Source organism: Eleutherodactylus coqui, chromosome 12 (assembly GCF_035609145.1).
Source record: "Eleutherodactylus coqui strain aEleCoq1 chromosome 12, aEleCoq1.hap1, whole genome shotgun sequence".
NCBI classification, from domain to species: Eukaryota; Metazoa; Chordata; class Amphibia; order Anura; family Eleutherodactylidae; genus Eleutherodactylus; species Eleutherodactylus coqui.
This window is the reverse complement of record NC_089848.1, coordinates 27,829,359-27,852,551: the sequence shown is the minus strand read 5'-3', so window position 1 is coordinate 27,852,551 and position 23,193 is coordinate 27,829,359. Positions and strand designations below refer to the sequence as shown.

Below are 23,193 nucleotides of genomic sequence, written 5' to 3'. Positions count from 1 at the left end.
GATCCTGGATTCTCGTCGGTGTCGAGGAACCCTACAATATTTGGTGGCCTGGAAGGGTTTTCGACCAGAGGATCATTCCTGGGTGGCCGCACATGATGTTCACGCTCCCGTGTTGGTACGGCGTTTCCACTGTCGGTTCCCAGATAAGCCTGGTCAAGTTTCCGGGGGCCCGGAGGTCCCCCGTCAGAGGGGGGGTAATGTTACCATGCAGGGCGGCGCAGGGTCCCGCGGTCGGCGCGCGCCGATCCGGTGTCGGCTCCAGCGTCCTGGTGCTCTGGAGTCGGGGCTCTCCCGGCGGCGTGGGGCAGCCAGTGTGCGGCGGCGTGGGAGTGTCCGCCCGTAGGGTGCCGCCCGCACTCCTCCACCTTTCTTATGCAGCAGTGGGAGAGTCGGCTCCTCCCACTCTCCGCTCCTGGGCGGAGGCTTGCAGTCATAAGGCTGGCAGTGATCTGAGCTCACTGCCAGTTATTGGTTCGGTCAGCGTCTAGTAGGTCCTGTCTGCAGCTAGCCTCAGTTCAGCCTCTAGCTTGCCTGTCTGCTTCCATCTCCAGCTTTGCTTTGCTCTGTATGTTCTGTTGGTCATTTCCATCTGCCTTTTTTGTCGGCACTCTGTCCCCCCATTTAGTTAGTCACATCTTGTCAGTCGCCAGGTCCCTAGCCAGTGCAGGGACCGCCGTCCAGTTGTCCGCCTAGGGTTAGCCAGGGCCGAGGCAAGTAGGCAGGGACAGTGGGGTGCGGGAAGATCAGGGCACCCCACCTGGCGCTCGGGGGGTCAGAGTGCCGTAACAGTGGGATTCTGGGACACTGGCGCAGAGATGATCCTCGTCCATCCTGAACTCATGTCCCCCACCAATATAATTCCCAGAGATACCCTGACTTTTATGGGAATTGGGGGCGCCACCTCTACGCTGCTGATGGCCCATGTGTACCTGGATTGGGGTGTGGGGAGCGGGTGAAGGAAGTGGTGCTGTGTGAGAACCTCCCCATAAATGTGTTATTGGGGGCGTATCTTGGGCCCTTAGTGGCTAGGTATGTGACAGAGGAGCGCCCAAGATCTAGTGAACAGTGTAACAACAATGTTTCTGCTGAAAAAAATGTTAATGTGATCTGTGACCCTGCGGAGGTCAGTGATGCTCTAGAGGGGTGTGACAACAATAATGAGAATGTAGTGTGTACTCCTTTCGAGCTCACCGAACTGATGCAACTTAATGATGTTGAGGTATGCTGTGGCATGGTAGAGCTCAGTGGGGTCGAACCCATGTGTGATGTCACTGAGGATTCTCCCATGCCTCTGGTAATGAGTATGGAGAGTGACCCAAAATGTGGTAGCAATGTGAGTGTAACTCCATCAGAGCCTGTATCGCATGGTGTGATATGATAGGTGAAGGTTGACCGGTAAGCAACACTAATCCAGAAATATGCCCGGCTGGAAGGGGAATAGTTTTGTGTCCCCAGGTGTCAGCTGGCATCCTGGTGGTCAGCTGCAGCCAGAGTGCCCAGAACACAGGGACACCTCTGCCTTCTCGCTCCAGGGGGGCAAGTGGGACTGATGACAGCCCAGAGCCTGCCCGGCTGCACCCAGCCAGGAATTTTAGGCTGCTTTGCATACAGACGCCAGTCTGGGGACATTAAGGAACCTCACAGAGAAGACGCCCTGCAAGTCCGAGGAGGAGAAGGTCCTGTTAGTCGCTTACAGAGAGGTACCTCAGGCCTCAATGTGGTTCTCCTCCTTCAAGCTCCTCTATGAAAGGCAGATATGGGGACCCCTGGCTCTAGGAAGAGAACCCTGGGAAGAGGTGGTCACCTCTGAAGTGTTGGACATTAACTATGTAATGTGGCACCATGATGTAGACGTTAACCTAGCTGGTGAATGAGAATGTGGAGCAGGCCCAAGCCAGCCAAAAACAGTGGTACAATTGGAATATTAGAGCTAAAGCTTATGAGGTGGGTCAGAAGGTGTGAGTCCTAGTTCCAGGCTGCTTGGGAGGCCCATACCTCCACCAGTGAATCAACGAGGTGAACTACATAGTTACGATTGGTCATGCCCGGAAGAAACAGAGATTCTTCCACGTAAATATGAACAAGGCTCAACATGAATGGTGGTATGTGCCTTGCCAGTGTGCAGCCTTTTGAAAGAAGGCAAGGGAGAGATCCTAGTGGATCTGCTAGTCACAGCTCAGCTGGGTGGATCCATCGAGGATGCAGCCTTCAACTTGTAGCTCACTGTGGACCAACAGTCCCAGCTGTGGGGGGCCCTGTTCCTCTTCCTATCCAGCTTCACAGGGAAACTGGAAAAGTGGATAAGAAGGGGTGTGGTCCTCAGTTGACAGACCACCATGTGAACACTGGGGACCACCCTTCTGTTAGGCAGCCCGCCTATTTTATTCATTGATATCCATGCACATTCTGAGCTGAACAGTCCAATGGGTGGTGCTATCAGTAAATGACAGTCTTTCTTATATGTAGGAATGTAGTTGTCAATCATTGATAGCTCCGCCCATTGGACTGTTTAGCTCAGAATGAGCAGAGATATAAATGAATAAAATACAAATTATACTGAATCTTTCCCCACAAAACTATATATCAATCTGCTCAGCTCCTCCTGCTCTGTGACATGATGCCTACAGTTTGGACACCATGTTTCAGCTGACAGGATCCCTTTAAGTCTTCTGCCATTTTTTTTATAATGTTCCTTTTTGGAAACCAATAAAACTTTGAATATGAAAAAAATTGGATCACTGAACAGTGGAAAAATATCACCAGGAAACATGAGTCCAGATTTAGGTTCTACAGTTCTGATTAGAGGAACAGAATTTGGCAAAGCAGCAGGACTCAATGAACCCTTCCTGTCAGCCCATCGGAGACTAGACTAGTTAAAAATATAATTCTTTAATATTTCTTGTTAAAAAACACACAAACGTCGGGCTTATTGGAAAGAAACTGTGGAGGGGTGTTACACCAGGGTATCTGGATGCAGATCCCTCACAGCAGACAAACACAAATACAGGGAGACAGACTCAGACAAAAAACGAGAAAAGGAGAGAGTATCTCTCACTTTGAGTAAGGATTACTCAGACCCTATACTGGTGTGCTCTTTGCATATCGCCTCAGTACTGGGCACTGATTGATTGAAAAATTGCTTACTGACTCAATAATAAGACCTAAATGTACTATCAAAGAACTAAAACAATGGCTGTATGATTTTTGAAAAAGCTTGATAAATTCACTTGACGTGTTTCATCGCCATCAGGCGGATCCTCAGGAGATATCAAGGAGCTTAAGGTATATGACAGGAAATATTATTTCTCTATCAGTAACTGTTAATAAATCGTTTAATAACTGTCTGAGAATCAGATTATAATGGACATGCAGCAGCAGGTGTGGAGTGTATAACCAGCCCTGGCGTCTAGACAGAAAGTGAGGTCTCGTTCCCCATCTGGGGTATCCAAACGATACTGAGCACTGTTCATGTGTTCTTCCTATCAGCCCAGGGGTATAGCTAAAGTTTCAAATGCCCTGGTCCAAAAGTTTAGCTTGCCCCCACCGCCCATCACCCAGCAAGTAACTCCTCTTCAGGCCACCATCCACGGCTTGTACTGTACATGACTTTCAGCTGCATTGCTGGGGGTCTCTTAAGTGCCACATAACTGCAGCACTAGCACTATATATGTATACATATGATATGCACATACATATCGACAACAACAGAAGGCAACTCTGATAACGTGGCAGACTCAGATACAGCAGCTTAGCTCTAGTGTACCTTTAAGTATTGCAGTCATCAAATAATAGTCAGATACCAGTTCTACACAGTAATAGTGATTATAGTGCAGTTACCTTCAGTGATCATAGATGATGTTTCCTCTGATTGAAGTCCATAATAACTTTTTTTATCTGAGTCAAGACAACTTTTTCCAGCTACAACTTGTCTCTGCACAATCTCCCTATCCTTCTGCTGCCATCAGCCCTCTCAATGTTCCATACACAGTACAAGTATCCTTTTCTGTGCCCCATAAAGTAATGGTGCCCCCACATGCTAATAATTTGCCCATTGTGCCCGCCACTAAATAATAGTGCCTCTTTATGCCTCACAGTTACAGTGCCTTCTTGGTGACTCTGCACAGTAATAATTTCCCTTTGTGCCCAGAGGATGATACTGCCCCTTTAGTGTGCCACAGTTATGTTGGCCCCTTTGTGTCCCCCACAAAGTAATGGTGCCCCCACATGGTAATAATTTGCCCATTGTGCCCGCCACTAAATAATAGTGCCTCTTTATGCCTCACAGTTACGATGACTGTGTCCCCCACAAAGTAATGGTGCCCCTTTTGTAGTAATAAAGGCGCCTGTGTTTCCCCCTGAATATACACAAAGTAAAGGCTTGTTCACATTAGTGTTAGAAATTTCCGCCATCTGTTCCAAAAATGGAACAGAGAAACAGAACTAAAACAAGATTAAACCTTCCATTTTTCCCCACGGATTTCAACAGGCTTTTAAAAAATTTGAACTGTTTCCGTTAATTCAATTTAATTTCTGTTTTTAAAATGAAACAAGTAGAGCGGCAGCCTGCGGGGAGGAGGGAGAGAAACAACTTTGCTGAATCCTTACAGCCTTCGCTGAGTACAAAGCAGTCACTGTCTGGTATCACCGACTGTCTGTCCGCTGTCTCTAAACCTCTCTAAAACTGACCTCCTTGTCTTTCCACCTTCTAACCGACCTCCCCTCAACATCTCCATTCCAGTGTCTGGCACCATCTTAACCCCCAGATGGCATGCCTGCTGCCTTGGGGTCACACTGGACTCTGACCTCTCCTTTACCCCTCATATCCAATCTCTGGCCCAAACATGCCACATGCACCTCAGAAATATTGCTAAAATACGTCCGTTCCTAACCACGGACACACTAAAGACGCTTGTAGTTGCGCTCATCCACTCCCGGCTTGACTACTGCAACTCGCTACTCATTGGCCTCCCCCGCACTAGACTCGCTCCGCTCCAATCCATACTAAATGCGGCAGCTAGGCTAATTTTTCTATCCAGTATTTACTCAGATGCCTCTGCATTATGCCAGTCGCTGCATTGGCTGCCCATCCACTGCAGAACTAAATTTAAACTCCTCTGCCTCACTCACAAAGCTCTGCATGGCGCTGCGCCACCATACATCACCTCCCTACTGTCAGTACACCACCCAGCCCACTCACTCCGATCGGCTAACACCCTCAGACTAAACACCCCTGTAATACGAACCTCTCATGCTCGCCTACAGGACTTCACCAGAGCAGCACCCATCCTCTGGAATGCTCTACCCCAAGGCATCCGGACAATTACCGATGCACGAAATTTCAGACGTGCCTTAAAAACGCACCTCTTCAGGGAAGCATACCGTATCTCCTGACCTAGTCCCTCGCCCCTCCCTATGGTGCTCCACCCTGTTTGCCTTCTAATAATTGATCTGCACATTAAATTTCCTATTGCCTGTGTTCCCCAACCCCTGCACCTCCAGTACCACCCCCAACCCATTTGTGTCTAACCCAATGTACCTCACATTGTAATTGTTGTATTGTTTTGCATTTATCCATGCCTGAAAGCGCTGCGGAATAAGTTGGCGCTATATAAATAAAGATTATTATTATTGTATCTTCACTTGATATCTTCTCTCTGCTCCAATCAGGCGCTGTGTGATATCTTCATCCATTCTCTCCTGTCTGCGATGCTGCAGTGGAGCAGACAGAAGAAATCAAGTATAGAGCAATGTGTAACCGAGCTCCTGCTATGTTCTATCTCTATGTATACTATACTGCTTCTCTGCATATATAGTGTATCTCCATATAAGGTGTAGAATATCTCTTTAAAGTATAGTGTATCTCTATGTATAGTAGAGTGTATATCTATATATAGTGTAGTGCATCTCTATCTATATGTTTATAGTCTATTGTATCTCTCTGTATAGTGTAGTGCAGGGCTTCCCAAAGTGTGCTCCGCGGAGCCATTGGGGCTCCGTGAGGGATTGTCAAGGGCAATATATACATCTGTATAATGCAGTGTATCCTGCATATATAGTGAATATATACATAGTATCTCACTGTACAGTGCAGTGTACAGAGCCTTATACTCACCTGGTCCGCCGGGTACCGATGTCTCGCGATAGTCTCCGGCGGCACTGTGGCAAACTGCAGTGTCCTCCCCGTCTGCCATCTCAGCTTCTTTCTGGTGACAGGGCTTTGAATACCCCGCCACCAAAGCGAGCGTTGTGATTGGCTCATCGAGCGCCAGCAGCCAATCACAGTCGGCGCTCGATGAGCCAAAACAACCATTCAGTGACGTCATTCACTGAGTGGCTGTGATTGACTCATCGAGCGTCAGCTGTGATTGGCAGCTGGCGCTTGATTAGCCAATCACAGCGCTCGCTTTGCTGGAGGCGGGGTATTCAAAGCCCCGTCACCAGAAAGAAGCTGAGATGGCAGACGGGGAGGACACTGCAGTTTACCGCAGCTCCGCCGGAGACCATCGTGATGCCGCGGACTAGGTGAGTATTGTTTTTTTTTTTAAATGCAGGTTAGCTAGGTCTTATTTTGGGGGAAGGCCTTATATTTCAAGTCTCCCCTGAAAACCGGGGTAGGTCTTATTGTTGGGGTAAGTCCTATGTTCGGGGAAACACGATATTTTTAATGTATAGATATATTCTCTGTATATAGTATATCTTTGTGTCGTGCAGTGTATCCTGTACATACAGTGTATCTCTTTATATAGCATCTCTCTGTATAGTGCAGTGTATCATGTATATATAGTGTATCTATGTATGTAGTATCTCTCAGTATAGTGCAGTGTATCCTGTACATATAATGTTTCTCTACCTCAGTGCAGTGTATGCTGTGTATATACAGTGTATCCTGTATATATAGCTTATCTCTGTATAGTGCAGTGTATATTTATAATGGATCTCTGTATATTATAGCACGGTATAGCACCCCTCAGTGCAGTGTATGCTGTGTATATATAGTGTATCCTGTATATATAGCTTATCTCTGTATAGTGCAGTGTATATCTATAATGGATCTCTGTATATTATAGCACGGTATAGCACCCCTCAGTGCAGTGTATGGTGTATATATAGTGTATCTCTCTGTATAGTGCATCTCTCTGTATAGTGCAGTGTATGTCTATAATGTATCTCTGTATATAGTACATTGTAGCACTGTATAGCACCCCTCAGTGCAGTGTATGTATGTGTATATATAGTGCATCCTGTATATATATAGCTTATCTCTGTATAGTGCAGTGTATGTCTATAATGTATCTCTGTATATAGTACATTGTAGCGCTGTATAGCACCCCTCAGTGCAGTGTATGGTGTATATATAGTGTATCCTGTATATATAGCTTATCTCTGTATAGTGCAGTGTATATCTATAATGTATCTCTGTATATAGTACATTATAGCACGGTATAGCACCCCTCAGTGCAGTGTATGCTGTATATATAGTGTATCCTGTATATATAGCTTATCTCTGTATAGTGCAGTGTATATCTATAATGGATCTCTGTATATAGTACATTGTAGCGCTGTATAGCACCCCTCAGTGCAGTGTATGGTGTATATATAGTGTATCCTGTATATATAGCTTATCTCTGTATAGTGCAGTGTATATCTATAATGGATCTCTGTATATAGTACATTGTAGCACTGTATAGCACCCCTCAGTGCAGTGTATGCTGTGTATATACAGTGTATCCTGTATATATAGCTTGTCTCTGTATAGTGCAGTGTATATCTATAATGGATCTCTGTATATAGTACATTGTAGCACTGTATAGCACCCCTCAGTGCAGTTAATGCTGTATATATAGTGTATCCTGTATATATAGCTTATCTCTGTATAGTGCAGTGTATATCTATAATGGATCTCTGTATATAGTACATTGTAGCACTGTATAGCACCCCTCATTGCAGTGTATGCTGTATATATAGTGTATCCTGTATATATAGCTTATCTCCGTATAGTGCAGTGTATATCTATAATGTATCTCTGTATATAGTACATTGTAGCACTGTATAGCACCCCTAAGTGCAGTGTATGCTGTGTATATATAGTGTATCCTGTATATATAGCTTATCTCTGTATAGTGCAGTGTATATCTATAATGGATCTCTGTATATTATAGCACGGTATAGCACCCCTCAGTGCAGTGTATGGTGTATATATAGTGTATCTCTCTGTAGTGTATCCTGTATCTCTGTATAGTGCAGTGTATATCTATAATGTATCTCTGTATATAGTACATTGTAGCACTGTATAGCACCCCTCAGTGCAGTGTATGGTGTATATATATAGTGTATCCTGTATATATAGCTTATCTCTGTATAGTGCAGTGTATATCTATAATGTATCTCTGTATATAGTACATTGTAGCACGGTATAGCACTCCTCAGTGCAGTGTATGCTGTGTATGTATAGTGTATCCTGTATATATAGCTTATCTCTGTATAGTGCAGTGTATATCTATAATGTATCTCTGTATATAGTACATTGTAGCGCTGTATAGCACCCCTCAGTGCAGTGTATGTATGTGTATATATAGTGCATCCTGTATATATAGCTTATCTCTGTATAGTGCAGTGTATATCTATAATGGATCTCTGTATATAGTACATTGTAGCACTGTATAGCACCCTTCAGTGCAGTGTATGCTGTGTATATATCGTGTATCCTGTATATATAGCTTATCTCTGTATAGTGCAGTGTATATCTATAATAGATCTCTGTATATAGTACATTGTAGCACTGTATAGCACCCCTCAGTGCAGTGTATGGTGTGTATATATAGTGTATCCTGTATATATAGCTTATCTCTGTATAGTGCAGTGTATATCTATAATGGATCTCTGTATATAGTACATTGTAGCGCTGTATAGCACCCCTCAGTGCAGTGTATGCTGTGTATATATAGTGTATCCTGTATATATAGCTTATCTCTGTATAGTGCAGTGTATGTCTATAATGTATCTCTGTATATAGTACATTGTAGCACTGTATAGCACCCCTCAGTGCAGTGTATGCTGTGTATATATAGTGTATCCTGTATATATAGCTTATCTCTGTATAGTGCAGTGTATGTCTATAATGTATCTCTGTATATAGTACATTGTAGCACGGTATAGCACCCCTCAGTGCAGTGTATGCTGTGTATATATGTAGTGTATCCTGTATATACAGCTTATCTCTGTATAGTGCAGTGCATATCTATAATGTATCCCTATATATAGTACATTGTAGCACTGTATAGCACCCCTCAGTGCAGTGTATGTATGAGTATATATAGTGTATCCTGTATATATAGCTTATCTCTGTATAGTGCAGTGTATATCTATAATGTATCTCTGTATATAGTACATTGTAGCGCTGTATATCACCCCTCAGTGCAGTGTATGCTGTGTATATATAGTGTATCCTGTATATATAGCTTATCTCTGTATAGTGCAGTGTAGATCTATAATGGATCTCTGTATATAGTACATTGTAGCACTGTATAGCACCCCTCAGTGCAGTGTATGTATGTGTATATATAGTGTATCCTGTATATATAGCTTATCTCTGTATAGTGCAGTGTATATCTATAATGTATCTCTGTATATAGTACATTGTAGCGCTGTATAGCACCCCTCAGTGCAGTGTATGCTGTGTATATATGTAGTGTATCCTGTATATACAGCTTATCTCTGTATAGTGCAGTGTATATCTATAATGGATCTCTGTATATAGTACATTGTAGCACGGTATAGCACCCCTCAGTGCAGTGTATGCTGTGTATATATAGTGTATCCTGTATATATAGCTTATCTCTGTATAGTGCAGTGTAGATCTATAATGGATCTCTGTATATAGTACATTGTAGCACTGTATAGCACCCCTCAGTGCAGTGTATGCTGTGTATATATAGTGTATCCTGTATATATAGCTTATCTCTGTATAGTGCAGTGTATATCTATAATGGATCTCTGTATATAGTACATTGTAGCGCTGTATAGCACCCCTCAGTGCAGTGTATGTATGTGTATATATAGTGTATCCTGTATATGTAGCTTATCTCTGTATAGTGCAGTGTATATCTATAATGGATCTCTGTATATAGTACATTGTAGCACTGTATAGCACCCCTCAGTGCAGTGTATGCTGTATATATAGTGTATCCTGTATATATAGCTTATCTCTGTATAGTGCAGTGTATATCTATAATGGATCTCTGTATATAGTACATTGTAGCGCTGTATAGCACCCCTCAGTGCAGTGTATGTATGTGTATATATAGTGTATCCTGTATATATAGCTTATCTCTGTATAGTGCAGTGTATATCTATAATGGATCTCTGTATATAGTACATTGTAGCATTGTATAGCACCCCTCAGTGCAGTGTATGCTGTGTATATATGTAGTGTATCCTGTATATACAGCTTATCTCTGTATAGTGCAGTGTATATCTATAATGGATCTCTGTATATAGTACATTGTAGCGCTGTATAGCACCCCTCAGTGCAGTGTATGTATGTGTATATATAGTGTATCCTGTATATATAGCTTATCTCTGTATAGTGCAGTGTATATCTATAATGGATCTCTGTATATAGTACATTGTAGCGCTGTATAGCACCCCTCAGTGCAGTGTATGTATGTGTATATATAGTGTATCCTGTATATATAGCTTATCTCTGTATAGTGCAGTGTATATCTATAATGGATCTCTGTATATAGTACATTGTAGCACTGTATAGCACCCCTCAGTGCAGTGTATGTATGTGTATATATAGTGTATCCTGTATATATAGCTTATCTCTGTATAGTGCAGTGTATATCTATAATGGATCTCTGTATATAGTACATTGTAGCGCTGTATAGCACCCCTCAGTGCAGTGTATGCTGTGTGTATATAGTGTATCCTGTATATATAGCTTATCTCTGTATAGTGCAGTGTATGTCTATAATGGATCTCTGTATATAGTACATTGTAGCGCTGTATAGCACCCCTCAGTGCAGTGTATGCTGTGTGTATATAGTGTATCCTGTATATATAGCTTATCTCTGTATAGTGCAGTGTATATCTATAATGGATCTCTGTATATAGTACATTGTAGCACTGTATAGCACCCCTCAGTGCAGTGTATGTATGTGTATATATAGTGTATCCTGTATATATAGCTTATCTCTGTATAGTGCAGTGTATATCTATAATGGATCTCTGTATATAGTACATTGTAGCGCTGTATAGCACCCCTCAGTGCAGTGTATGTATGTGTCAGGCTGGTGACAGTATGGGCTGTGCCATCGTCTCATCACATGCAGACAGTACAGTAAGCATGTCTCTCCCTCGCAGGAGTGGGCACTGAATGTCTGGCACTGCCCCCTTATCGGTCTCTCTTCCCAGCCCCTCTGTCCTAGCGATTGGCCAGCAGCTGGCACCTCGGTGACCTGTAGTAGAGGGTACCGCCGTCCCTCCAGCTCCACAAGCCGCTGCCCGCCTGCTGGACCCTGGGAGCGGCGCAGTGCGCACACCGAGCCCGCAGGAGCCTGCTGCACCTCGCCATCCGCCGCTGCAGTCACCTCACCCCGACACTGGCACACAGGTACCATCTTGTCTGCATGTGGGTGTGGGCACGGGGCACAATACCAGATGAGGAAGAGAGTTGTGATGGGAGGCACAAGGGCATGGCAGCATGGAGCAGGAATCAGTGCAAGTCTACAGCTGCTGCTCCACAGAAATGTCCTGCTTAGCCTGCTGCAAGTTGGCATCATGTTCATTGTAGTATTCGTACCATCTTATGTGTATATATATATATGGTTAGATATATAATGTATAGATCAGCATATACACAGAATCCAGTGCATGATGGGGCCATTGATGGAGGGTATACTGGATGGCAGGATGTATTCAGTCTCTGAATATGTCACAAGGCTGGCGGATATTAGGAAATGTAAAGTGAGTTCTGTGACTATACTCTATGTAGTATGTTATCATACAGCGGCCAATGCATTACATCCCGTCAGTACAAGAATCGCTTACAAATACATTGATATTGGTAACTATGGAGCTGATAGACCAGTCCAAGCAGTGGATGGATGGACATTGGACTATAGACCGTTCCTTGACTTTGGAGTATTTGGAGTTTAAAAAAACAAAAAAAAAACATCTATCTGTGTGTATAGTACATATGTGAAACCTGTATAACTAATGTGTGTATATATGTATATATATGTGTTATACATGTTTTACATATGCAACACACACAGATATATGTCCAATGTCCATCCATATAAACAGTATATATATATATATATATATATATATATATATATATATATATATATATACTGTATATATACACAAACTTTAGTAGGGATCGTTTTTAAATATCTTGCAAGACTAGAATTTGCCGGCCCAGTAGTAATGATTATACCAATGAAAACTTCTATAGAGTGTCATCAGTTTCAAAGCATTTTATTCTTATTACCCGTCTCTGGTTATTCACGTTTGTCTAACTAGTTAGAACACAGACTTCTAGCAAGGAGCAGTTTTAGTTAACTACTTCTTTGCCACAGGTGAGAATGGGGAAATCCTGTCCTTGTGATTGGAGTTTATCTTATGTCTTTCAAGGTCATACTTGCCCCCTAGTTGGACATGAACCTCCAATTAGTGAGCCGCTTCTCCCAATGTCCACATTATTGTATCTTGTCATGATGAAATGTTTAGAGGCTTGTTATGCCTAGGGCTTGTGTGGGGCATGTACTAGTGAGGTGCAGGCTACATTCATTTCATGTGTCTACATGATCAGAAGCTTCCTTCCAAGGCCTTCATCTATAGTAACCCACAGAGCACTGTGGCTCTACTACACGGGTCCAGCCTGTTAGTATGCAAGTGTGATTTTGGTCAGCGACAAACTAACATTTGCTTTAGATTTGCTCTGCGTTTTGGGGATTTTCACGCACCTTCCTTTGGACAGAAAAATAATGCTGCAGACTGCGCTATTCTCCTATCCCAAAAAATGGAAGCTTAATAGAACAGAAGCAAACTGAAACCTTTCCATTTTGTGTTTTTTTTGTTAAACCCTATCGAAATAAGCGGGGGAAAAAAACGGATCCGTTTTATGTCAGTTTCTCTACTCCAAAAATGGAGCAGAGAGATGGAAACCTTGAACTGACCCCAACACAGGTGTGAAAGCAGCCTAAGATAGTTCCTCTGTCCTATGTGATACTATTACATGTACCTACCACAGGACTTGCCTACAGGGAGACACAGAGACTCCTGTCCCAGTTACTGATCACACTGCTATAATAGAGGAGATCACAGCTCATCCTCCTGTGTACTTAAGGTCATTTAGCTTATTTAGGTGAAAAGATAAGCCAGAGGTGTAACTTGAAGATTTGGGGCTCCAATGAAAAATCTGTAACAGGGCCCCCCAACTATAATGCTTTATTCATACTACTAGGTTCCCTATATGGAGAAGATAGGCCATATGGGCCCCCTGAGGGTCCTGGGCTCGAATGCAACCGCATCCCCTCAACCCTAATAGGTTACTCCACTGAAAGCTATTGCTAATCAAACTGCCTCACCTGCAGGAAAAAATGGTATGGCCACTGGAATATCTGTGCTGATGCATCATGGGATAGATGTGAAAGTGAAACTTAAGACTCTCACTCTCAAAAAGGTACCTGATAAGTATCAGACAGGAAGCTGCACTGCATTGAAGTGACTGCAACACAGAGAAGAGACCTCCAGAGTGTGACAAGCAATCAGACGTGGGTGGCAGGCATGGAAAAATGTGTTTTTGCCGGAGTGACCCTTTAATTTAATAATTGTTGCAGGATAGTGCTGTGCTTGTCACACTGAGCATTTTCATCATATAGAATGAAGACTATACAAAATGTCCATATCAATGCGGAAGAGTTGGTTCCATTGAAAAATAAAAAAACAAGCAAACTTGTCTTCTTTTGTTAGGAAACAAAGCCTGATATAACTGTATACAAAATGGAAAGGGGGGACAAATCCATGTGAGGGTGGTTTTACATCTATGTTGGAACCTTCGCTTGGAGGTTCCATCATAGATCCAACCTACAGCGCTTTTTCTTTCGGCTAAGAGCCGGCTAGCTGAGCAGAAAGCAGATGGACCCCATTATCGTTAAATTCACCAATTATCATGCATTTGGAGGAAACCCAAACAAACATGGGGAGAACATACAAACTCCATGTAGATGTTGACCTTAATTGGATTTGAACCTAGGACTCCAACACTGCATGGCACAAGACAACCCTATGGGAAAGAAATCTTTCGACCTAAAAACTCTGACGCATATTTGTATACAGAGGTTTTCATAACTGCCAGTCAGTTCCTCAAGGGTCAAATTGCATTTCAAGCCACTTCTCCATTGATGGTACAGAAAAGGCATTCCCCACTGATGGATGACCTGGCTACAGGGCTGCAGTGCAGACTGTGTTGCATTACCAATCACAAAGTTCTAGTCCAGCTTCACATGGACATATGAGCAATTGAACACGCCTTATCACAACTTGTTTTGCGCTATAAACTAGGCTTTTATGTACATGTCAGAGTATTTTACTGTACTTTTTTTGCCCACAGGGCGCACCCCCCAATTTGTATCCTGGTTTTCCTAGGGGGCTTATTCTTTTTCTTCAATTATACAATGGCGTGATTGTCTCTAAACTATCAATCGGTTATGTGTATCGTCAATCGATTCCTTTTTTCGCTTACGTAACCACCTTGTTATGCTACTCGAGACGTTGTTTTATTATCTGTCCATAGATTGTCTATCATTCAAAATGCCAATAAAAATTTGATTAAAAAAAAAAAAAAATTATACAATGGCGCTATATGCTGGCTAAAGCCAGTACTGCATGAGGTGATACGTTGAATAGGCTCCGACAGCAGAGAGGCTGCCAATATACAGTAAGAGAACCCCGACAGACGTCTTCCAACATCAGAGCTGTACAGCCTTAAATCATAATGTCCTTAGAGGTCAGACAGTGGATTGGAAAGGGTTAAAGGCCACTTGATTCCCAACCAGGGCAACGCAGCACCCCGGTGTACAGAAGCTTCCAGGGGTGCCATGGAGAAGAGAGTGAGAGAAATTTTTTTTTTCAGCGGTCCCGCAAGATAAAGAAAGTTTTGGCGAGTTGTGCTGCGAGCCGAAAAAAGTTTGGAAGTATCATAACACTGTCTCTATATATGAGCTAAAGCTGGCCATACACATTGGGTTAATGTCATCTGAACTCGCAGATTTTGCAGGGATAGGCTGACCATCTAATGTCTATGGGGGCTCTAAACTCTCCCATGAGGGCAGATTTGGGGGAGATAAGAATTGAGAAGTTTTACAGGGTTGTTACAAATGATCTTCCCAATCTGAAACTCTCTTAACTCACACTCAGATTCAAAAATTTGATATCAATGGAAACAGAAACTCAATAAGTTTTCTTGCATAACATCAAAAATGTTCTCCCCCCTCAGAGGTGCATAATGTGACCCGCTTTGTCACCAGACACACGTGGAGCCTGGAGTCAAATTCCTGCCATACACGTTGTAGCGGAGCATGGCGACTGATCCAATGGCTTCTCTGTTGCGAAAGATCATGCATGGCGGCTGAAAAATATAGTGTCTAACACTCCCCCAGAGAAAACATCACAAGGCGGAAGGTCCGGAGAATGTGGAGGCCAAGGAAGACGCTCACCATCGTCACCACCTACACAACCAACCCATCTGTTTCGTAGCCACCTATTGAGCTCATGTGACTTCATTGTGAAAATAGGGGTCGGTTGCCCACCCTATTGGAAGATGAAACCTGGGATTTCCTGTTCCAGCTTTGACAGAAGCCATATCTGTAGTGTCCAGGTCCGAATTCCCAGTGATTGTTTCCTCAGGGAAATAGAAGGAGCCATACCTTTCCTACAGGTTATAGCGCAAAACACATTCCTGTAGACAGGTAGGTCCCCCTCCACCAGAATCTGACATTACATTTGTTAACTATTTCCAATAGGTGGAAGGCGGCTTCATCACTGAACGCTAATGATGAAACCATTGCTTTCTATTACATTTGCAGAAAGAACGTCGCTGTGCTTTGTCGTCCGGTTTCAGGGCCGGTAACAATGGCAGTTGTTAGGGATAACATCAAAAATGTTTGTGTAGAGACTTACACAGTCGGCTGCGGGATGTCCAATTCTCCGCTTGCTCTGACGGTGGATTTCTGAGGACTTTTTGTGAAACTTGCACAAACGCTCCGCTGTTTTCACACTTTTACCTTAGTAGCTTGAGAAATGAAAGCTGTGCTGTGATTGGTTGCTGTGGTCAACAAACACCGTCTTACCGTTATGGTTTTGCTAAATGAAAATTTTTGAGTTTTTGTTTCCATTGATATCGAATTTCTTTATCTGAGTGTCATTAAACGGGAGTCCTTAAGGTTTCAAATCAAGAAGATTGTTTGTAATAACCCTGTACATTGTCATGTCTCATGCTTTGGTTCTCAGAGAGATAAGCCGCCGTCAGAGGTGTCTAGCAGAGGCTTATTCCCCTCTCCCCATTGAGAACACATGCACGCTCCACCAAGCCAAACCATTATGTGCATTGAAGGGTTGGGAGGAATAGCTGCTGGCCAGCCTAAAATGTATGGCCAGCCTCAGACTCTGTAGAGAAGCTGATTAGAGAGATTAGAGCTGAGTCATTGATGCAAACACCAGGTTCTTGTGACTTTCATTAAGCCAGTTTGTGTCCCTGTGGTCCTGGCATCAAAAATGAGTTTGTAAATTTCATTAGAGAGAAGCGTCACTGTACTTGAAAGCTTGTGTCTATAGATCTGCTGACTTCTGCATGATTCAGATAAGTGAATGCTATTAGAATTAACCCCTTAGTGACCAGCCTATTTTTACCTTAAGGACGAAGCGATTTTCATCGTTGCATTGCAAGTGCCATAACTCGTTGACATATGTGTATGAGGACTTGTTTCTTTTTTGGGGTTGTATTTTGTAATGGCACCATTCTTGAGTATATATAATGTGTTGTAGGACTTTTAGTACTTTTTTTTATTGCAGGGGAAGATGGAAAAAAATGTGCAGAAATTCCATCATTATTTTATGGATTTTGTTTTTATGGCAGAATATATATGAATTTCTTGCAAAACCCGCCATTCGGGCTGATTCAAAGGTTCTCCATCTTAGCGGTATGCTTTATGGTTCACTTACTGCAGGGGAGGGGAGATTTTATATATAAAAGTATACAGCTGGGAAGGGGGGAGGTTGTAGATGATAAGGAGGCTTTATGTTATGGCTGGCCAGCCGTGTTGGATCGGGACCGGGGTGACCTCATGGTATCAGCCCCAGTCTATGTGATCCACATGGCAGCACATGCTCAGTGTCACTTCAGCATGAACGCTGACATGAGCACTTTTCTGTTGGTGTGTGGTTTGATTGGCCGGCAGGAAGGTGTGTATCTCAGCCAGCCAATCAGTGCATGTCTGTACACAATAATTTCTGCTCCTCCTTACAGAGGATGCCATCTATATTTCTAGTTTGAAGGTGTTTCTTGTCTAGTTGGCGGCTCCTATCCCATTCCACTGTCAGATAAGTCTGTTTGGTACTCAAGATATTTGGGGTGTTGTAACATCTTTCTTGTGACTTATTGTTATTTCTGCATTGGTATTTCATCGGGTTCATTGTGTGTTGTTTAACACCTATATCACATGTATTGTTATTTATTGCAACAAAAATTATCCCTGTTTCCAACACAGGAGAGTCTTGGTTCCTGCCATGGGGTTGCCCTTATCAGGGTGAGTGCTCTGCTCTTAGGTATGGTTTCATCGCATTAGTAGGTTAAGATCAGTTTCCCCATACACCACTTTTTGGTTTCATTATTATTTTTTGTTCTCTGTGTTAGTAAATTGCTTGCATATATCCGTCCTTTTGGAACACTAAATTATGTCCAATCTGCATGAGGTGCTTTTGCATCCCTCTAGAAAGTAACAATTTTATTATACTATAGCCGATTAATTTCACTGTTTAATGTGCCTGTGAAGTCTCTTCAGTCAGTGCTGTACTGTGCTTGTAATTACAAGGGCTGGCCACTGGGGACCTGTCAGTAAACACAGGGTTTTTTGGGGGGGTTTTTGTGATAGCTCTCTCTCATTCTTTGCCATCTTTACTGCCCAGTGATCGGATGGCTGATTGTAGAAGAGTGCGACTATTTGCAGCAGCAGAGCTGTAAAAGGAGATCAATCAAATACTATAAGTAGACCATGAAGAATACCCGTCCCCCAAAAACAGTATGACTGATGGTTTTTACAGGTGATTCAGGCCTCCAACTTGTATTATAGAGCTGTACACTGCTAGTATAGGAGGAAAACAATGAACATTTTTTAATCAACTTCGATTGCGAAAATTGTTCGGATAAAAATACATTGATTTAAAAAAAAGTGCATAAAGATGTCCGTAGCCTTTAAAGTCTATGGTCACTCTTATCTACATTAGCTTGAAGAGCTAGAACTCAAGTAGCAAACTAGAGCTAAATTTCCCCTCTTTGGTTCTCTCTGGCATTGGGATAGCAAATAAGGCCTCATGATTCGACATACCGCTAACCTACAAATGATTACCCAACGTGATTTCCACTCGGAATCCTCCTCAATAAGTAGATTTCAAGGTATGAACTACATCATGGATTTGCATTTAAATCGATGTCAGTTGGATGTAACATGAATTTCAGTGCAGAATACGTGCTAAAATTTGTGTAAAAATTCAGTTGGGTGAACATAATCTGAGGAGCAAAGAATAGGAGTTACTTTAGCGTGAGATCTCCTTTCTTCTTCGTATATTTCAACATCACACAAGATATCTTTGAGCACAAAAGCTGGAATGATGGACTCCTTTCTATGTATTCAGTTCTTTCTATGTGCCTATACGTCATTGTCACTAGTAATTCATTTTGGAGGACATTAAAAAAAAATCTGTCACCAGTTACCAGACACAAAATAAATCTTCCTGCCCATCCTGAAACAATGGCTATGACTTATAAAAAATGGTGACCCAACTACAGTCCATGCCTCTTTTTTTTCTGAAAAAGTTAATATTGGCTGTGATTGAAAGGAAAAAAAACCACAGTGCACCGCAACTTGCTGTATTTGGGGGCTGCACAGGCGTCGACCAGTCATAGTGGTCATTCTGATCCGACTACCACCAAAAGTTGCTATGGTGGGAATTTAAGCACCAAAACTGGACCGGTGAGTAATGGAAGAAGGTGGCTTGGTCTGTTGGATGTTACTTTGACATATGCTACCTACCTAAATATTGTTTCAAACCATGTACAAGTCTTTATGGGAATAGCATTCACTAATGGCAGTAGAAGGATAATGCACACTGATAAAATTATTCAGAATGGTTTGAGGAACATGACAAAGAGCTCGGGGTGTTGACTTGACCTTAAAACTCCCCAGATCTCAATATGATCAAACATCTCTGGGATCTGCTGGGAAAGCATGCCCGCTCAATGGAGGCTCCAGCCCACAACCTACTATATTTAAAGGGGTTGCCCAGAGAGACAGATTCCTTACCTGGACCTACAGTATCGGAGCCTCCACTTTCGGACTGGTTCTGACACTAAGTCATGTGTTATGGGCTCTCTCTGTGCCTATCATATCATTGCAAGGGGCTGGCTACTTATTTTAATAACTAAGCCAACCTCTTTCTCTGCATCAGCTGCGAAAGGGAAGGGAGCTGACTGGGTTATTAAGATGAGCGGAACAGCCAGCCTCCTGCGATGGAAGTGGAGACTCCAACACAGTTGGTACGGGTAAAGATTTCGCTTACCGGACAACCCCTTTAAAGGATCTACTGCCGATGTCCTGGTGCCACATACCACAGTACACCTTCAAGGGACTTGTGGAGTTCATTTCTCAAAACCAGAACTGTTTTGGTAGCATGCAGATGACGTACACAAGGTTTTATTGTTATAGCTGATCAGTATACGTATTGTCTCAACATTCCTAACATCCATGAAGTTATTCTGTTGGCATTTGCTTAATATCGCTATGATTGTTGCAGTATATGTATCTGCCTTGGGCCCAATGCCCATGGCCGTATTTACAATGCAGGATCCGGAGCGAGCGTTCGCCTCCGGATCCCGCAGCAAATATTCCCCATAGGACATGGTATGCAAAACGCTTTTCCATGCCCACAAGCAGAAATCAACTGTGATTTTCCGCTTGCTCGGGGAAATAGCAGAGTGTCCTATTATAGTGCGAGCCTCGCACAGACGTCTTCCATTGCAGTCAATGGAAGTCGTTCGTCCTGCGGTGAGTCGCAGTGGATCTATGTCACCACCGGCGCGATTCTCTGCACTGCGCATATGCGGCGGCACGCCAGCCAGCACATCCACAGAGCGGAAAGAAGACTAGAGGACAGGTACGCTGGGTCACAGGGTCTGATTCCACTGCAACATGTCGCAGTTGGAAACCGACCCGGCTGTGGGCATTTGGCCTTACATGAGCAAATATATAGTCAATTGAATGGAACGCAGACAGCGATCTGTTAATATATGTTGCAGAAAAATAGCAACAAGTATGGCCAGTATGTTTTGTAACTTGTGCAACCGGCTATAATGTAGGTGTGAACTCCTTAAGGGCTGCTTCACATGGGCATATTTGCAAGTGTTTTTGCACGCATAAAATTTATACGCACAATACACATAGAATAAAACCCATTAATGGGTTTGTCTCATTTTCCAATTTTGCTTGCACATTTGCCACGTGTGCAACAAAAGAGAACCTGCTCTATTGTCCTTTGCAGTTGTGCACTAAAGGTCTCCATAGACGTCTATGGAGGGTGTGCAAATACACGCTCAATGCACAACATGATGCAGAACACGTTGCGCAATTCCACGAGAAAAAGGACACATCTAGAACTAATTAGGCTGAATAGCCATTTAAATCGGTGCATGTTTGTCTGCTGCGAATGAACATGCCCTGTGAGCACATAAAGTGCGGTAAAATGCGCTGACACGCAAAAAAAGCCCAGTTCAAAGCGCAAATACATTGCACTTATGCTCGAGCAAAAATGCACATGTGAACCCGGCCTAATGGTGTGAATAGGATCTCTAGAACTGCAATCCTCTATTTCACATAGCATAGGGCTCATTCACAGGAGCGTTGGGAAATTCCATGTTAGGGAACAGGAAAACAGCACCCCCTGACCGAACAGTTCCATCTTATGACGGAACCAAACATCACTGAATGGACCCACATTGACTATAATGGGGTCCGTTCAACTTCCCGCCAGCAGTCCAGCAGTTTGCCCTGTTGTACTATTTTGTCCTATTTTCTAGTGTAAATCAGCGATGAAGATTCGGAACAGAATCTCCGATGCTGATGTGATTGAACACTTAACAAAACTTGATATAACTTCTGCAATGAGGATTGCTGGAGTGTCTTGCACTGCGATTCAATGTGCTGGAGAGTCTTTGATCATTGGTGTTTATTTTCTTCTTAAGCTGTATATTGTGTGTCCTCAGAATGACACCATTATTCAAAAGCCTGCAGTCAGTTTATGTAATGTTTGATGTAGTATTTCACTCCTATGTTCAATTTGGCTTTTGAAACTTTGCAGTTGCTGATTTTGAGACGTCAAGTTTATTATGTGCTTAGAATACAACTGTGTCTATGCATGCTGCACTGCAGTAATCCCGGAGCTGAAATTATAACTTTACTTTTAGTACACCTACATTACTAGAAGTAGGAAATGCATAAACACAATTCCCTAATGTACAGGGGTTGGACAAAAATATGGAAACGCCATACGAAATGCAAGGGATTTTAGTCATTAGCACTAAGCTGCCCTTTTGACTGCTGTTTGGCTTTCCCACCAAATTTGTGTTTACTTCACCTCTTGCCCTGCTCTGGATGGTTTTGGGAGCCAGCTGGTAACAGCGGCTGAGTGGCTCAAACCCCTGACCAATTGGACCTTGTTCTCAGGCAGATGTTCACTTTTGCCTGGCAGCATTTGTGTTATGTTAGCTCTACTGAAATTGATCTCTACATGTCTTATTGAAATGTGGTTTATAATCCCATGTAACTTAAAGCATGCATTTTGTACGGTGTTTCCAGATTTTTGACCACTCTTTGTATATCTACTCTTTTTTTCTGTTACATCTAGTGTTTTGCTTCTCAGCTTGCTATTTCTCTGCAAATGAATCTGCAAACTGCAGAGTTTCCTGCTATTTCTAGTAGCCCCTATTCTGTACTCGAAGCAAAACACAAAGGTTGTTGGAAAGCATCTTGCTTCCTTGAAATGCGCCTACATTGAAAAATTAAAATATTATTTAAATTCTTTATAAAACACGCTAACATCTAATAAGTTTTAATACATTATTAACATAATTTCAGTAGTCAATGTCATGTCTGAAGGGGAAACTAGGACAAAAGAGAAACATGTCGTCTATACTTTCTAAATTGTATTGATGCCTTATTAGTTGTCAGCACAATCTAATCAGGGAATGGAGAGGCGGTCAGAGGAATTTAATGTCAACTAATAAAGTCTAACTTGCCAATTCTTATTTTGCTGAAGTGCAGAAGGAGCTCATGAGGCAGCACTACTGTGCTCTATGCAGCCATTTCTGAAGAAGGGGCTTCGTCCCCGAAACGTCTTATGTGCTGGCTGTAAACCAATTTATTTAATTAATGCCCAAGAATCGGGTCAATCTCCTCATCTGAATCTGCTTTACACTATGAGGCCTTAGTCACACGGGCGTTTTTTCACGCGATTTGCGGATCGCATGACGGATGCGCATCTGCAAATCGCGTGACCGGTGCGCGCAAGTCGCCCGCAAATCGCCCGAAAATCTGCTCCTAGCCGCGTTTCATTAGAAACGGGCCGGAGCTGTCCAGCGCATTGCATTCAATGGAGACGGCAATAGAGCCGGCTCCATTTAAAGCAATGCGCTGCGGGCGAGCCCGGGATGAATTGTCAGGAAGGGCTTAAATATATAAGCCCTTCCCTGCAATTCATCCTAAAATGTGTAAAAATAAAAAATATATATATACTCACCTTCTCCCGGCAGCCGGGGCTCCGCGCGGCCGTCCTGCAGTGGGTGTGAAGGGGGTGTGAGTCAGACCTGCCCCCTGATTGGCTCAGCGCTGAGCCAATCAGAGGCATGTCTCACTC

The 23,193-nt window shown here is 43.0% G+C and overlaps 1 protein-coding gene across 1 annotated transcript in view; it reads left to right on the top strand.

Annotated features, from left to right (window-relative positions):
- Positions 1-11,350: 11,350 nt before the first annotated feature.
- Positions 11,351-23,193, top strand: part of MYRIP (myosin VIIA and Rab interacting protein) — a 398,493-nt gene continuing 386,650 nt past the window's right edge. Inside the window, exon 1 of the mRNA XM_066584716.1 lies at positions 11,351-11,614. The gene's annotated coding sequence lies outside the window, so the exon portion shown is untranslated. The remainder of the gene's footprint in view (positions 11,615-23,193) is intronic.